General features: G+C 49.7%; 1 long non-coding RNA gene across 1 annotated transcript; it reads right to left on the bottom strand.

Moving 5' to 3' along the window:
• Positions 1–4,507: 4,507 nt before the first annotated feature.
• Positions 4,508–8,387, bottom strand: LOC117722897 (uncharacterized). The gene is made up of 3 exons (XR_004608616.2): positions 8,322–8,387; positions 7,925–8,069; positions 4,508–4,610 (listed from the first exon to the last, which is right to left on the bottom strand). It is a non-coding gene; the product is annotated as an uncharacterized LOC117722897 (long non-coding RNA).
• Positions 8,388–13,103: the final 4,716 nt, after the last annotated feature.

Below are 13,103 nucleotides of genomic sequence, written 5' to 3'. Positions count from 1 at the left end.
TCATGTCAGAAAAGTCATGCCCTTGGTACACCCTTGATGGCTGTCACTGGGCCCCAGTTTGGAGATCCCTTCTTTCCTTAGTCCCTCCCCGACCTTCTAGTTTCCTGGGCCATTTCTCCCCGTGAAGCCCTTTTCCTTCACAAAAACTTCTAATCGGAAGGAAATGGCAGCTGGACCAGGTGCCTGTTGCAGCAGTTCTGTGTCTCTGGGCCGAGGCTTGCTCTCCATGAACACAGCCTGGAGCCCTTTTGGAGAAGGTAGCTTCGTCTTGTGCAAACAGAATGGGCAAATCCGGTTTGGGATTTCCCCTAATTGGGAAAAGAAACAACAGAGCTTCCATGCCAAGTCCGATGAGCGAGCGATTGTCCCTCTAGAGGCCCTATTACCTCCTGCAGATTTGCTAAGAACTGAACCCCTTTGCCGGCTTTGGCCTTTCCCCAAGAAGCCTGTCCTGCCTTCTGTGTCCTCGCACTGGCTGCCACTGGCTCCCGGCCTCCCCCTCCCCCACCTCTTAGTTCTTATGTTTCTGTTTACTGGATTCAGCTGCTGGCCCTTAGCCTGTCCTGGAGGCAGTGTGAGGTAGCTGAATCAATCAGTACCCAAAACTGTAACCTGGGCCGAATCAATCAATATCAGAAACTATATGTAACCTGGGCTGATCTGTACCAGCAAGGGATGCAGAGGTAGGTCAGGGCCTAGTAACAACAGGACATACAGGTCCGGCCTCTGAATGAGGGCCTGGGATTGAAAGGAGCAGCAAGCTCACCCTGCAGTTTTGTGCCTCCTCGGGCTGAGGTGATATTCACCTGAAACTGCCTATCTTTATGTCTAAGTTTGACAGAAGCTAGAGACATTTGGGGAGCAGGGACCTCAACTGAGGAAAAGAAAAAAATGCTCCCACCAGAAAGGCTAGCTTGTATGCACTTTCTTGATTGATTGATGATTGATGTGGAGGTCCCAACTCATTGTGGGCACCAGTAGTGTCACCCCTGGCATGCTGGTCCTAGGTGCTGTAAGAACTCAGGCTGAGCAAGCTATGAAGAGCAACCCAGTAGGCAGCACTCCTCCATGGCCTCTGCCTCACTTCCTGCCTCCAGATACCTGCCCTGAGTTTCTGCCTGATTTCCTGCAATGATGAACTGTGTTCTGTGGTGCCTGTGGAGCTGTGGGGAACAGGCCTGGATCAAGAGTGGGGTCAAGGCATGTCCAGTCTCTGGAAATCTTGTTTGGAGACTGACAGGGGTAGGACCAGGTCTGCCACCCCTGGGCCTTCATGTCCCCGTAGACCCATGTGTTGGGAGCCGACTTTAGTAGAAAGCGGCTAGATCAACTTTGCAGCCATCTGGAACCATATACCCTGATGAGAGACTTGGTTGTCAAAAGCCTACAACAGCTGAAGCACACTCTGATAAATATATTGTTTATCCCACATAGCTTGTTTTGCTGTTTAGTGACCTCAGCTGTATGGTGCACGTGGCATGAGTTCATGGGCTCCTGGCAGGGTTTATAGGGCTCGTGGGCTCGCCATCTTGACTACCAACTGCTAAGCATCCTGAGTAAACTGATGTGAGAAGGAACTGGTTGTTCCGTGTCTTAATTCCTGCTGGTCAGGGTTGGCGCGGCGCAGCCATGCCCCCAAATTTGCTCCAGCAGAACAGGTTAGGTAGTCTGGTAGCCAGGTTAAACTTCCGTTCCCCTTGTAAGGTCATATCCAGCAGTGCCTGAAATTCCTCCTTATGCAAATGAGGCGTCCCCAGCACCCTGGCCTGGACCAATGATGTACACCCATCCCATAGCCCCCTACTCACCCCCAAAGCCTTAAATACCCACTGTTACCCCAGTTATACAAGCTGCTCAGTGAAGCAGAAGTCCATTTTTCACTATGCTTGCCAGTAACCTGAGGTCTCCATAGGTCTCTATCACCCCCAGCTGAAAGTTGTAAGCTAAATAAACTCTTTCATCCCCACATTGACTTTGGTCAACCGTGTTTTATCACAACAATAGAAACCCTAACTAAAACACATGGTATGGATTCATTTCTGCTTGCCTGATTGTGTTACTTTTCAAAGTCATGAGTTTAAGGACTTCCCTGTGTGTTGAGAAATAGGAGGCCCTGCTCCTCACGGAACAGGAAGGACCCCGGATTCCATCTTCACAGATGACATGTGGTTCTCATGTGTTCTCAGACCCCTATTCTCATGTTTAGCTCAAGGACACAGATGGGATGGACCCAGGATGGCCCACTCTGCAGCAAGGTCACCAGCAGGGCCCCAAGCTATCTGTCCTTTCCCGAGGGACACTGCCAGCACCAATGAACGGTGAAGCCGGGATGACAGGATGGTGGCAGCTGGAGCAAGGCTGGAGCTGTGTGTCCCCAGGGTGGGGGGAGGAGCACAAGGACCCCGAGGTCACAACAAGGGAGGCACTGTGTGATTGGAGGCTATTCTGTAGGGCATAGATAAGGCTCCAGCAGAGCCTTTAGATGCCCTGTTTGAAAATCTCAGATGAGAGTTTCTGGCAGAGGGAAGGCAGTCCCCTGGGGTGGCTGTGGCTGCTGGGACAGAGTCCGGTGACCAAGGACAAAGAGGAGGAACCAGAGTCAACACAGCCCCTCCTCAAGCCAAGAGCCTTTCTGGTGCGAGCCTAATTATTGAAACATCAGGGGCCAGGACAGATGCCAGCTCTGCCCCAGAACTTCAGATCCTTAGGTAACCTCTGTTGAGGACAACTGAGTGAACTGACTTGTGGGACTGTAGGGGTCCCCACGCGCCACAATCAGGCTCGGAGCTCCGCCTGGAGAGAGAACATAGGTGTTGGTATACCCATCTTAGTCCGGATCTCCCTAGGACAAGGACAGAGGATGTCATGGTGACTTCACACACAAAGAAACGGAGGCTCTGGGAGGGCAAGGCTCACAAACTTACCCCAAGCAAGAGGCCGAGCCAGAGTCAGGTCCTGCTTGTCCAACATCAGTGCCCACGGTCAGGGGTGTGGACAGCAGTGTGAACAGGGGCACAGAGCAGCCACATGGCTGTCGGTCAGCTCCTGACAGCTCATAGTGTCTTCAAATCACTGTCCCAGCTGCTGCAACATCTGGCTTGAGCTGAATTATATCCCTCAGAATCCACACACCCAGTCCCTAGTTTCTAGGACATGACTGTTTGGGGACAGGGCCTTTGCAGAGGGGATACCGACAACCGGGATCCCCTGTAATGCAGCTGTTGGGAACAACTCCAAGGACTCCACAGGTGCCCAATAAAGCTTTTCAATGGTGTTTGAGGTGGTATCTCCACTCCAGGCTGTCTCTGTGTCTCTGTGAGGGGAGATGCCAGTGGGAGGGTGAGACTGGGCTGGGAGAGCCTCACAGCTTCAGTTTCTCTCTAGAGAAACTGTGGGCAGCACGGCCAGCCCTAGGCCTGAGTAACTGGTCACTCCTGACCCCTCTAGCTAGCCCCTTAACTATCCCAGGACTCTTCTCTAGTGATGGTCAACCATTGAGGCCTTGCCTGGGTGTCATCTCCTACCCGCTTACTCTGCTGGGCAGGCACCTCCTAATTGCTTTACTTTCATGCTAGTCAGCATTCCCTACTCTTCTATAGCTATTCGGATTCTTTCAAGGTTGGGCCAATGGCAGCTTCTGTACCTGTACCCAGCTTGTAGCAGAAGCCCTAGAGTGGTAATAGGTCTCCTGTGTTAATCTTCCCAGGAGAGGCACAGGACAAAGCCTGGGCTGGCTTTTTCACCCAGTACTAGGAAGTGCCCAGTCCTCATTCCAACTGGCAGGAGTCTGAGGAACACAGTTGGGTGTTACTGGAGACCCCAAGAGAATTGGAATGACCTCTCAGGGGGCAGAGTGGAGTGGGAGAAAGGAACAGTGTTCGCTGTGGCTCTGCAGGGGCCCAGGCTTTTGGGTTCCATGCCTTCGGTCTCCTGAACCCAGGTCTAGTGTAGAAGCTAAAAGTGGGGTCATCTCTGAGGGGTCCCATTCATCTATGAAGGGAGCTTGCCATGGGTACTTAGTGTCGTAGCAGGGCTGGCGGTCACACAGATAGGTCATTATTTCTGGATCCAGGCTCTGCTGCAGGGTACAACGAGGAGGCAAGGGCTAGGGATTGGTGATCCCTGGATGCACCTCCCTCCCAAATTGTTCCTCAGGTTCCTCTATTAGAAAGAGATTCTTCAAGAAGCCAAGATGATTAGAGTGGGGTAGATCTGATCTTACCCAGACTCTCAGCTCAGACTTGGCTCCAGGAAAAGCAGCCTGACCCTCCCTGTTAGCCGCTTGTGTGTCTTTCCCTCAGATCTGGGACAGTGGATTGCAGGCATAGGACCCAAGTGTGCTGCTGGGACCCATCCTGGGTCTTGGCTCTTTCCTCTCAAGACATTCCTGAGCCAGGCTGTGTCTCCTAGGAGAATTATTTTTGCCCATGGCATAAATAAACCCAGGAACCCACTCCAACAATCACAAAGACAAGCCAGCTTCCAGAGCACGAAGAGAGCAGAAGTGGCAGAGGCTTTATTTCAAATCAGTCACCAGGAACCTGGAAAATGGCTCCTAAGGTCGACGCGCTTGCCAAGCAAGCATGAGGATGCAAGTCTGATCTGATGACCTGCGGTAAGAAAAAAAAAAAAAAGTTGAAGCCAGGCATAGTGGTATACACCCTTAATCTCAGGACTCAGGAGGCAGAGGCAGGTGGATCTCTATGAGTTCATGGCTAGCCTGGACTCTTTAGTGAACTCCCAGCAAGCCAAGGTCTACATAATGAGACCCTGTCTCCTAAAAACCAAACCAATCAAAACTAGGAACAGCACATGAAAAATGACAGTTAAGATGGACCTCTAGATTCCATGTGCACGTATGTATGTGCGCATGTACATGTGTGCATGGGGTGGGGGGACTGTGAGTCACACGCACTTGTAACACACACACTTGTGCATGCGTGCACACACGCACATACATATGATCATACATGCATGTAGTGGTTTGTATATGCTTGGCCCAGGGAGTGGTACTATTAGGAGGTGTGGCCTTGTTGGAGGAAGTGTGTCACTGTGGGTATGGGCTTTGAGACTTTCCTCCTAGCTCCCTGGAAGCTAGTCTTCTCCTGTTTGCTTTTAGAACAAGATCTCTCAACTCCTTCTGTACAATGCCTGCCTGGACACTGCCCTGTTCCTGCCTTGATAATGATGGGCAGAACCTCTGAACCTATAAGCTAGCCCCAATTAAATGTTGTCCTTTATAAGAGTTGCCTTGGTCATGGTGTCTGTTCAGAGCAGTAAAACCCTGACTAAGATAATACAGATACACACACATAAATGAAATAGTAAATCACCAAGTTCTTCATATGAATGAACAATTTTAAAAATAAATCTTAATGTTTGCCTGAGGTACTCCAGGTCCTTACCACGACTCGGTTTCCTTTCTCATGTTGGCTTCAGTGTTTGCACCACGGAGACATGCATCTGGGAATATCTGAGGTGTGATCCTGATTTGTGTTCTAAACTTTCTTTAAATGATCATCTGCTGTACATGTTTCTGCAAGTTGCTTTTAAAAAAAAATGATAGCAAAATCTGGAGAGGCATTTCAATGGTTAAGAGTGCTTGTTGCTTTTGCAGAGGACCCACGTTCAATTCCCAGCACTCACACGGTGGCTCACAGCCACCAAACTCCAGTTCCAGGGGATCAGAGGCATTCCTCTGACTTCTGAAGATACCCGGGATAAAATATGATGCATATGCATACGTGTAACAAATTGTTCATACATAATAAAATAAATAACTTTAAAAACAAGGTCTTAAAATACAACATAAAATTTATAGTCTAAATTTTTATGTGGGCTATGTTTTGTCAGCCACAGGATACTGCCTTGCCACAGGCCCTGAGATTCCTTCTCCTGCAGACTGAAAGTCCATACTACCAAGAAAGAGCTTCTTGTGTCCTGGGCCTGTGAGTTCCCTCTGGATACCTCTTATGGGTGGGTCATAGAGGGGTTGTCTTTTAAAAAATTTATATATATATATGAATAATATATAAGTAATATGTATATTATATAAAGTGTGTGCGTGTGTGTGTGTGTGTGTGTGTGTGTGTGTGTGTGTAGGTCAAAAAACAGCTTGTGAGAGTTGGTTTTCTTCTTCTACCATGTGGATCCTGGGGAGGGAGCCCAGGTCTTCAGGCTTGGTGGTTAGTACCCTAACCCACTGAGCCGTATCTCTCCAGCCCTAGGAATTGTCTTTTGTGGCTCTCTTGCTCCCAGTCATGGCCCCACCTTGTTGTGTGTGATAGCATGTACTTTGTTTAAGGCTGGTACCACTCCACTATGTGGACGCACTTCATCTCTTCTACCCGTTCATGCTTGGCTGCTGTGGAAGTTGTGGTGGCCGATGCTGTGCTCGTGATGATATCCCCTGGAGACCTTGATTGCATGGGTCCATAGACGCTGGATGTGTATGGTGTGTGTGTGTGTGTGTGTGTCTGTGTGTGTGTGTGTGTGTGAGAGAGAGAGAGAGAGAGAGAGAGAGAGAGAGAGAGAGGTGCCTCTGGAGTTACAGGCTGTTGCTAACTCCTCTTTGGAATCTGAACTTGAGTCTTCTGAACCTCTGAGCCCCCCATAAGAACATAACACCCTCGAGCAACCCTTGTAACCTAGGATTTCACCATATTGCCTGTAATTCTGCCCAGTGCATCTTAAGAACCACCCCACAGTCTTGTTCAAGCTCCTCGGCGGCCTTTTGAGAAGTAGCTTCAGAAGTCACCCAAACCCTTTATGTGGCTCTTGTAAGGACACTTAAGTTCAACTCTCTCTTGGGAAGCCCCGTACTCACACTTGGGTGAGTGTGATCTTTTCTCTGAATGTCCTTGTTTACACCCCACCCCGACTCCACACCTGCCCCAGTGAAATCTAAGTTCTTCATAAACTCTAACTCTGCTTCGTACTGACTGGTTCTGAAATTCTTTTCTGCAGTGGAGTCAGGAATCCCATCTCCCCTGTGGTCTTTGAACAGCGTTCCCTAGGCTGCCGCTGCAGATGGCAGTGTGGAGCTGATCTCAGGCAGCCCTTTGACGGTGGGAGTTTTTAATATACTTGGATATTAGCCCTTTATCAGGCGTGGGGTTAGCAGTGTTTCTCTCTTCCTACAGGCTGCCTTTTGGCTATTGCCAGTTTCACAGCTTTTAAATTTGTCTATTTTTGCGTTCGATGTTCGTGTACTTGGTGTCATAGCCAAGAAATTCTTGCCAAATCCAAAAGTGGCTAACCAGCAGGTGCTGATAGCTACCCTGCTTTACCACACTGGCTACCGCCCGACAGAAAGGCCACTGTTGCTCACGGTGACACTTGGTGAGGAGTCCTTACCCTGCTACTCAGTTCTGTGTTAAGAGATTTCTGAGGTGTGTCAGCAAAGGAGAGAACCACATGGTCCTCCTGTCTGAAGACACTGCTGTCTGGCTTCTTTCCAGGTCGAGGATAACAGAGATGTTCACAGAGTTTGGGAGTAGACACAAAAAGCATATAGATCTGGGATAATGGATAATGGGTTCTCCATAGCTGAGGAGACGCCCATCCACCCGGCACCCACTTTTAGAACAACATAGCACGGCCATGTGGGGTGCTGTTTTGAAAGCTGCCACTTGGGGAGCAATCTGTCTGTTCTCCTTTTATGCAGTTTAATGTCTTGTGAGAAAGATTTCAAAATTAGAATCAACATTTGGGAAGAAACAAGATCTCTTCACACACTGCGAATCTGAGCAGCACCAAAACCACAGAGCTGAGTCTTTCAAAGGTGACCTGGGCTCTGGCATCTTCCGTAGGGTTCAGAGCTGCTCCGGTGCTGGCTTCCTTCAGCCACCCTGCTCGTCAGGACTGCCCACTCCACACTCTTCCCCATACGTGCCCCCTGTTTCCTTCCTATGCATGCTCTTACCTGTCAAAGGAGGCACTAGTGATCAAATGCTCCTCCCCAGCTGCCTCCTGGGTTCTCTCTACCCCACTGTTCTTCCAGGGAAACAAACATTTCAATGGCACCTTCACTATCCCTGCCGGGGTGCCACACCATGTCTGTCTTCTCTCTTAACATAGAAACAAGGAACAGTGAGTGGCCTAGCATCAAACCTATATTTCCCTTGGCTGGAGGCACAGCCTTGAGAGATCACCTTGAGAAATCACCTCAGTGGAAGAGCTCTGTGTTCTACGTCACTTGGGAAAGGCTGGTAAGAAACATATGAGCAGAGGAACCAACGTAGGCCTTTGTTTGCATTTGGCTGGGAAAATCTTAGACCCCAATCTTTCTTGCTCAGTTTCATTTTGTAGCTTGAACTTACCCCGCAGCCTTCAGCTAGGTTATGCCAGCACCACATGCCTTTCTTGTTCGCAGGAGCCTGGTGGTGAGCAGTTTTCCCATGCAGAGAATTTATCAGCAGGACTTCAAGCTCTGCAGACGTCACCATCTGATCCTGATAATCCATCTTGGAAAGCTACAGGCTCACTGTATCTGGGCTACAGAACTTCATCCTGTCCTTCCAGTTAGCCTTTGATGCCTTGAGACACAGATGCCACACCTAATGCTGAACCCTGTGCTTTTAGCCTTGGGCCCTGTTTTGGTTTTCTTCACGTTTTCTCTTTCGGCTACCTAGAGACAAGAAAAATACAGTGAATTTAATACTATCTGATCTGTGATTCAACAGGCTGCTGGTGGTGCTGGGTGAGCGTCACTCATCACTCGGGAATGCGTTCTGTGGCCCCGCTCATCCTCAGTAGAGCTCAGGGGTCACACTAAGAAGGTCATGGAGGCTCTAGGTAAGGTAACTGCTGTAGCATGTGTCCCTTGCTGGCCTCTGACTCCAGATGTTTGGCCAAGCCCTATATAGCTGTATCTTGGAAGGTGTTTCTATAAGATTGACATTTAAATTAGTAGAGTTTGGGTGGTGCAGACAACCCCTGAGTCCCATGCTATGAGTGACCTCATGCAGCTGACTGAAGGCCTTGGAAGAAAAGGCTCATGTTCTGGAAGAAGCAGGAATCTGGTAGCTGATGCCCGTGCATCCTAACTCAACACAGTGCATATAATGTAAACACACACACACACACACACACACAGAGAGAGAGAGAGAGAGAGAGAGAGAGAGAGAGAGAGAGAGAGAGAGAGAGAGAGAGCTTTGTGAATTTGGCTCAAATCCTAGCCCTTTAGACTCTGTGAGATCTAGCCAAGCTAACCCCCAAATCATTGTTTGCTTCCCAGATACCTGGAAGTCAAGCATTAGACATTTGGGCAACTCATAATAAGTTTTAAATGGCTTCTGCCAGGAGCTGATGGTAATTATGACAGTCCTGGAGGCAGACACAGGTGATCCTGTCCTTGGGTCACCCAGCCATTCCCACTGCTCTTCTTAAGTTGTGAAAACATCAGTGAACAAAGACAGTGGACCTCTCTGCAGCCCAGCACCCAGAACAAAATCCAATGGGAACCTGCCTTCCCAGGGCAGCTCTGGTATGGAGGATGGATGGCTAGCCGGTACCTTCCTTTCCCCTTGCTCCTACAGGAGGGAGACATACGTAGCCAGTGTTTTCTAGTCAAGACATCTTGCTTGGTTGTTGCTGGGTCAGAGCCAGCTCTTCTTTCCAGTTTCAACTGGCTCCAGTCTGTTTAGTATCTGTACAGTTATCAGAAAGCTGGTTTCTTCTCTGAGTGGCCTGAAGTGCTAGGACCCTTTTGCTCTCGAGGTCTTCAGGACAAACTCCAAATAACCAGCCCCTCCTGCTCCTGGGTGGGGCATGGGGACCTGGTTGGTATGGAAATGGTGTTTGTGACCAGGTGAAGGGTGTGAGGTGCAAGGTATGTGAGGGGAACTGGGTGTGGGGTGGGTGTTGGATACAGAGGATGCGGAGTGGATGGCAGATGAGTGGGGGTGTAAGTGGGTGTTGGATGCAGGGTGCTGGGTAGAGATGGATGTGGAGTAAAGAGTAGGGTGTAGGGGTATCGGGTATGGGGCGGTAAAGGGGTGTCTAGTGCTGGGTCGCCTGTGTCTGAGAAGGTTTGGCCAGTGGGAAGAGAACCGCTGAAGAACACCAGGAGTCAAGAGGATCCCTGAGGAGAATGGGAATAGCAAAGACAACTGAGCAACTCCAACAAGCCCTGGGATCCAGATAGGGCCTGGGCCTGAGGAGGAGCTGTGGTTTTCTCCTGGGTCCTGAGCTCTGAGGACATCAAAGTCTTCCCCTTCTTCCCAGGCTCTGAGCCCCCAATGCAAGGGAAAGCTCTGAGGGGAAGCAGCATCATGTAAAACTCAGGAAACATGTCTTCTCTTGTTTTTATCTAGGCCTAACTAAACCTGGGACCAACAGTAGCCACGAGGCTTTAGAACACCTTCCTTAGGCAAACAGCTACTCCTGAACAGAGCTGTCCCCAGCCTCCCTCCCCTTCCCCCTCGCTAGCTCCTCCTGCTCTGGTTCAGGCCCTTGTGATACTGCCTTGGGGTCCAGAGAAAAATAGCCATCTAAGCCCCTTGCTTCTCTTCCCCTGCTATTTCCGTAGAAACCCAGGCTATGCACTTGCTCACGCTTCCCTGGGTTCTCTCTCCGTTCCTTGTTTCAGGTCCTCTCCCTCTAGAAGCTATGGGTGGACAGCCTCTGCAGAGTGCAGTTGCTTCTCTGTAGCCTCTGAGCTCTCTGGATCTGGTTCAAACTCTAGCCCAAACTTGTCTTACTTCTTGCTTTCATCAACGATCCTATTCTGATAGAGATGCAGAAGTCCCAGGGCCACAGTACTGGTCAGCTGAAAGTGACCCTAGGGAAGTGGGAAGAAGCCAGAACTGGACTCTGAATGTGGACACCATGGCCAGCGTGTTCAGAACCACCAGGGTATCTGCTGTGATCCAGAGCTGGGCAGAAGAGGGTAGCCTGAGCTAAAGTAGAAGGTCACAGGGTTGTGTGATATGCTACGGACAGGAGACAGCTTTGCTCCTTATGTGCACTCATCCTTACAAAGGCCAACAGGGTCATGAAGGGAGGTTTTGTTTGCTTTGGCTGGTTCTTTCTAAGTATCCTCCGTGTTTACGGGAGAAAGATGATGGAAAAGGCAGAGCATGCTGCCTGGGACCCACTCTGCTGGATCTGGACTGAGAAGCAGATACAATGTATCCGTACTCAAGCAGATACAGTGTATCCATCACTGTGGTGGTGACCAGCTGATGATCCCAGAGGTATCCACTGGCAACTGTGGTAAACTGCTCCCACAGCTGCAGATGTCAGCCTGGGCTTGAAAGGAAGGCATGCCACACCTTTTCATCTCTTTGAATGGTAATAGAACCAAGTGGCTCCCACGCCTGTCCTCAGTCCAGACAGTGGAGCGACATCTGCTGGCTGAGGACCCTAAACACATTCATTTCCCCGGGAGTCTATCCATGTTATCTGTGAGCCTTTCAGTTGCTTATGGTTGGTGGCGTTTTCAAACCTCGGCTTGGCCTGAGTTTCTTTTCACCTCAGTCCCCTACTCTAGTAGGGAGCAGGTTCTGGGCCTCCATCTCAGGGTGGCAAATAGGTGAGGAAGAAGTAAGTACAGTTTCTTCCAAAAAGAGAGATGAGTTATTGCTATAAACAAGACACGGGGTCAGGGTGCAGGTTAGAAAAGCAGGAGCAGGAGGCAGAAGACTCCGAGGAAGATCTTTAGGAATCCCACTGTGACACCCACAGACCCTGCAGGTGGGGTTTTACCCACTGCTGAACCTGGCAACAGAAGGCCACACGTGCACTCCAGCTCTGCTTTATTTGGGGAATCCTGTGGGCCCCCCTTTGCTGTCTGGCACCCTCAGTCCAGAGTATTCACTGAATTGTAGAGTCCAAAGAAGCTGGTCAGGGCATGCAGGGTCCAAGAGCTTGGCCAGTGTCTGAGGATGGGCAGTAAGGTCCAAGAGGGCAGGGGCTGGGTTATTACCTGCTGCTACCATCTTGAAACCCTTGCTAAGTTCCAGGTAAGTGCTGCCCGTTGTCATGTGCATGAGTTTACAGGGGTAGCAGTGCTGTTGTTACAAGCATGGCTCCATCTCACCTAAGACCTGTCATGACAGGAGGCAATGACCAAACTTGGCACTGACCAAGGTCTTCTTCCCCAAGGTAGAGGCTGTGTGCATATTTATTACTAAGCTCTCAGCCCCTGACTGGGCTCTTGACACAGACTGGCCTCAGTAGTTACATGCAGAATGGGTGAATTCATGTCAAGTACAACCTTCTGCTTGAGATTCGAGTAAGAGTGCTGAGTTATAGAAATGTATTCCTCAGGCTAAAATAAAAATTATCTCTTTGTGTGTGCTTCCTGGTACATGTGCAGAATTCAGAGGTCGATTTGCAAGATTTCACATCATTTGGGTCTCAGGGATCAGATTTAGACAGTCAGGAGTAGCAACAAGTTCCTTTACCCACTGAGCCATCTTGCAGGCCCTAGAGAGGTATTTCTTAAGGGTTAAAAAGGAAATACTAAGTGGTCAGTGTGAGACAGATTGACTGTAACAGCACTTAGCAGCTGCTTCCTGGTAGCTACTCATGCAGTTTACTAATCAGAGAACACGGGGATGAGAAAATGGTCTTCGGCAGATACACTTGGACCGCAGCCAGACAGCTCATTAGGATCTATGAGGCCGTCATCTTTGCGTAAATGTTCATGGGAAAGCATCATGCAAGCTTTTCAGTGAAGAGCCTGGGGATCCCCTTTTGGACCAAGATCTCCTTCAAATGCTATTTGGAAAGACCCACTGGGAAAGGCCGTCTGCTTCCAGAATGCTATTTCATGGATGTCTCTGGGCCAGAGCAAGCCTCTGGATGAGACGGAGACTGAGGATCAGCTCGGTTGTCTGGGCAACTGGCTTGGTTGGACCTGTCTGAGAGCAGTGTGCCCTCTCAGCCTCTTCTGGCCCCGTGTGATCTCAGAGGGTTTGAGTGGGCTCTGGAGCTGCCCTGTGCTGTATAGGATGCTGGCACCAGTTACTGTAGCTTCTCAGTTTAGGGCTAAAGTTAAAAGATGCCTGGCAGCCTGTAGTCGTCTTTGGTTCCTGAACACAAAGGTGTGTCACGGTGCTTCATAGGTCTGTGTTTAACTAAACTCAGGGTCTCTG

Source organism: Arvicanthis niloticus, chromosome 18 (genome assembly GCF_011762505.2).
Source record: "Arvicanthis niloticus isolate mArvNil1 chromosome 18, mArvNil1.pat.X, whole genome shotgun sequence".
Classification (NCBI taxonomy): Eukaryota; Metazoa; Chordata; class Mammalia; order Rodentia; family Muridae; genus Arvicanthis; species Arvicanthis niloticus.
This window is presented reverse-complemented; position numbering and strand designations above follow the sequence as displayed.